The sequence below is a fragment of the Arachis ipaensis genome, chromosome B03 (genome assembly GCF_000816755.2).
Source record: "Arachis ipaensis cultivar K30076 chromosome B03, Araip1.1, whole genome shotgun sequence".
NCBI lineage: Eukaryota > Viridiplantae > Streptophyta > Magnoliopsida > Fabales > Fabaceae > Arachis > Arachis ipaensis.
Window position 1 is genome coordinate 37296237 of NC_029787.2, and position 4954 is coordinate 37301190.

The following is a 4954-nucleotide window of genomic DNA, read 5'->3' on the forward strand; positions in this document are numbered from 1 at the left end:
ATGTAATAAGTAAAACATTAATTTAAAACTGTTTAAGTTTATTTTACGTAAAAAATTTAAAAAATAAAATTTACACTAGGAATTAATAAAAAATTTAAATAAAATTACCTAGATTTAAGTTTGATTGTTTAAAATTTAAAAAATATAAATAAAAATCTCAACATAGATAATCAAATTTAATGTATCAAAAATTAAGATATAATAAAAATCATATAGAATTTATTATGTTTTTATAAAAAATCACTAAAATAATAAAAAATGAAGTTATGAAATAAAACAATCTGTAATAGTCATAATTAAAAAAAGAACACGAGCGGGAATAGTCAAATCAAAAATTCGACAACATTTAAAATGCAAGATATATTAATATTTTATTTTAAATACTAAACCTTATTTAAAAATTTAATACAACTTTGATTCTCATTTTTTTTTACTTGGTGCGAATAAAGCTGACCTGAAACGAAAACATTAGAACACGCATCGAAACCCAATCCATTCGAGACTTAAGCTACCTTGAAACCCGACCCACACGAAGGGGTGTTTATAAAAAAATCAAAATGTGATTAACCGGTTAAAAAACTATAACCACATTTTAGTTAACCAATTTAATAAACTAATTTTAAAAATTATATCCATATTTTTTAGAATTGGTTAACAAAAACCAAATTAAAAAAAAAATGATTTTTAACTGGTTAACCAAAACGAAAACCAAATTAAAATCAAAACCTAATTTCAAAACGACAGTTCTTCCATATGCATATGGTACGGATAGGACACAATTATGTATCCTCTTTCTCTTTGTCGTTACCATCAACGCGGTGTAAGATACAACCAAGAGTGGTGTTCACGTACCATACATGTCAAATTATGGTTGTAGAAATACTAATGGTTAAGTAGGAGTATTTTTTATTTAAAGAAATAAATAAACTGTTAATGATGCTTATTCATTTAATAATTATATCAGATATTCTTCTAATCATAATAATTATTATATATTTTATGAGGTTGACTTTGAACTTAATTATTTATTTAAATATTTTATTAAATAGGTTAATGAAAAGAAAGAAAAAAGTACACGTAAGGCATACTTTATGTTCACACTAGTAGAAAACTTTAAAGAACACAATTAAGAACTAAAAAAAATTTTCAAACCGTTATTAATTTATTATCTTCTTCCTGTTAATTTGTTATGTGCCGTAGCCTGTAGCCTCATTTGATGAACAAACTAAGCCATTATCGTATGTGACGGCTACTTTTTTTCCAAATATTAATTTATGTAATTTATTAGGTGTAAAAACCAATTTTTTGGTGTAAAAACCGATTTTTTAGTGTAAAAATAAGTTTTTTAAAACTGGTTTTAATTTTAATAACCAGTTTTATCATGTACAACCAATTTGGTTAATTAACCAAGATTATATTTTTGGTTAACAAAAAAACTGGTTTGATTTTTGGATTAACCAAACCATGAATACCCCTACACACATGACTCTGTATCTTTAGTTCTTAAGTAAACTCCCTTGCTGGGAGAGATGCAACAAACCCAACTCCAGGCGACCTAACAGTCTCAACCGTCGAGTCTCTCCGTTTGGAGCATCGCCACCTTTGTCTAGACAGCGTCGCCGTCGAACCGCCATCCTCTTCTCGAAGCAATCTTATGAATGATTATGTTATGTTCTCTGTCATTAGATTTATGTTTTCATTGAGACTTATGTTATTGTTGATGGATAGAATTGTTATGTATGGAATTGTTATGCATGCTGGAATGCTGGATTGTTGATGAATAAAAATAATTTTTGAAATTAAGGCTATAAATTTATATATGATTTGAGACTTGATCATAAAAATACTTTTCAAAGGTTCTGGGTCTTACAATGGGATTGTTATAAATTTATGTATTCCTTCTTGAGTGTAGTATTGAAACCCTTTGTTTGCATGTGCTTTTAGATTTATGTTTTCAATCCATTGGTTCTTACTTCCACAGATTTAATAACGTTATTTTGTATATTACATTCCTCTTTGTTCCACCATGTTGTGTTGGGCTCGTTGCTTAAAAAAACATTACATTCTTTTGCTGCGTTGTGTTGTACTTACTATCATTTAGAGAGTACTTATTCTTTGGTTTTTTGTTCTTTTTATTTCCTTCTATTTTCAGACACCAAATAATATATTACAAATTACATATTCAGATTGAATTTTGTTCTCATACTTTAGATATTGTAGTTAGATTTTTGGTAAATTATCCTTGTTAAAGTTTCTAGCATAATAATCCTTAGAAATAGGTGGTTTCTTGCCATTCATGATTTCTGAAAAATAAACAAATAAATAATGGAAAAAGGGAATGTGCTGCATTGTTGTTTTGGACTATTGCAGTGAGCTTGTTCTATTTTAATCATTTCTTATTATAGGTAAAATTTACATCAATGAATCATTGACTTTTTATAGGTAAAAGTATCTTAACAATTATCGGGTTCATCAAATTGTGTTTGCAGAGATTTCAATTGTTGGAGGTTTTCTGTGTTAGTCAGGCAAATCGTTCATTGCGCAATCCGCAGTCAAAATGATTATATATAAACTTTTTACATACCTACATGTACAAACATCAACAATTATTTATATTTTTATCTAAATAGATTTTGTCCGTAGTCCAGCCACGTTAACTGGCATTTAGCACTTAATTACTATAAAAACACCATGTACACACACATGTACACAACACCACACAATTTATTATCTCTTACCATGCACATAGTTCGCACTTCATTTGAATACCTAACCCCTAAGTACACATGAAAGACTAATTTTCAATTGCCAGCAAAGTTAAATTCATTCTTTATTAAATTAAATTGTTTGGACTAATATATTTAACTTATCATATACTGTGAATGATAGCATCTCCTTTGATGTATAATTAACATTTGCCGAAAAACTTTTAACATGGTATATTAATATGATATCATATAATGTTTTAATGACTACAACGACAAAATGTTATCTCTTGTCAATTACTTTTCTATTATATATTTATGAATTCAAATGCAAAACTTGAAAGGAAAACAATACATTAACCATCCAAAGAAAAGGGACAGCAACATAAATGTATGTTTGAACCCAAAGGATAACATCATTTTCTATAAACCACATAGTGAAAGCTTTTTATTTAGCGTCAACAAATGCGATGGATTTTATTTTATTAATGCCCGAGTAAGCATTAAGAGAACACAACCTCAGAAGTCTATGCCAGTAGGATGGTTGGTATCGTTCGTTAAATATTTCTCAAATGCAAGAAGATTCATAGTTGCAGCCGATGGAATCTGAAAAGAGCCGCCACACCCAGTTCTAACACAGATCTGTTTCACAGGGGTGTTGGAGACCGTGGCATCACAGTCAATGGTGAAGATAGCTGCGTCCTTTGAGTTAGGAATCGTGTTCGAAGCAACCAGGCCGTCCTCGCTACAATACTCGTCTACATCCTTGTCGCAATCGGTTGATACGTTGGCCAGGTTCAGGATGTCAGCCTACGAGATACAAAAATGGCAGGATGAAAACTATGTATATATAGAAAGGAATGTAGTACTTTTGATTTATAAAGGCAACCACGAACGCAAGGTTAAAATAGTCCAACATGCTAACCAGATTAATCTGATTTTGAGCAATAAGGGAGTTAGTAATGCCAGGATCGGAACAGATCCTAGAAACTGTTATAACGCAAGGTTGAAATTTATTTGGACTGTCTAGCCTTGCAGTCAGCTTGAAAAGAAGCATCTTTCCAAGTAAAGTATTAAGCTCTTATAGGAAATAATCCCTTTCATAACCCTTCACTTGCAAAAGGGAAAATGTCAGTCTTCCATAATTGAGTTAAGAAGGTTATCGAAAATGAATTCGAAAAGCATGCACCTTAGTGACGAAAACACACCGAAGATCAGCAGCAGAGACACCAAGAAACTTAGAAGTAGAATTCTCGAAAAGTACAAAAGTAGCTGTATCAGATTCATCGACAACTCGAACCTGGACGCAAAACCTTCAAGCAATAAAAAATAAGCCATCAACACTTAGAATGTAGTTATTGTGGGTAGGCTTAATTGGCAAGTGACAATTTAAATGTATGTTATCTTAAAGATACGTTAAAATCCATATCAACACATATGCTAGTCTCGCAAAACATTTATTTTTACCTCACAAAACTTTGGATAAATTACTTAATTATGAACATTCATATTAGAAAAGATCACACAACAAAAGGTTTTAACTATTTCTTCAAGATACACTACAAATACACAAATGCATCAGTAAATACGATTATTGACCTTGCAATAAATGCAGAACTGTAAACATCACGCTTGGCACAGTAAAACTGATCGGTTAGGGCCTCAAGACCTTACGTACAGCGCTTGTAAGCCTTATACCACCATGCATGATTCTTATCAATATTGATGACGGTCCCACACGTGACATAAGTTGCTTTCTACAGTTCAGAAGGGACAAAAAAATAGAAACTAAGTCAAATTTTCTTTGAATAAGATGAGATATAATTGCATCCCCATGTAATAATTTAAACCATAGAGACCAATGATAGATCAAAAAGTCCACCAACGGCATATCAAACAGAATACATCAAAATAAGTTTAAAATAGGCATGACCAAATAACACACACCTCAACCATTTCTTTTATTTGAGCAATTGATGCATATGGGGTAAGGGTAAGGAAATCATCCATCGGAGAATGCCTTACAACGTCGGTGCTATATTTGTCCCCAAGTCGAATCAGCCTTGTGTGCACACAAATGTTAACAAAAGCAAATGACACATAAGTTTTAATCGATGGAACCAGTTTTCCCACGTAACAGAACAAGACAGAATGCCCTATTAAAGAGACCCACCTTTGGCGGAACTTCTTGACCACCTTAATATCAGCATTCACGAAGATCTTTGTAGTGAAGTTGGTGTTCGTAATCA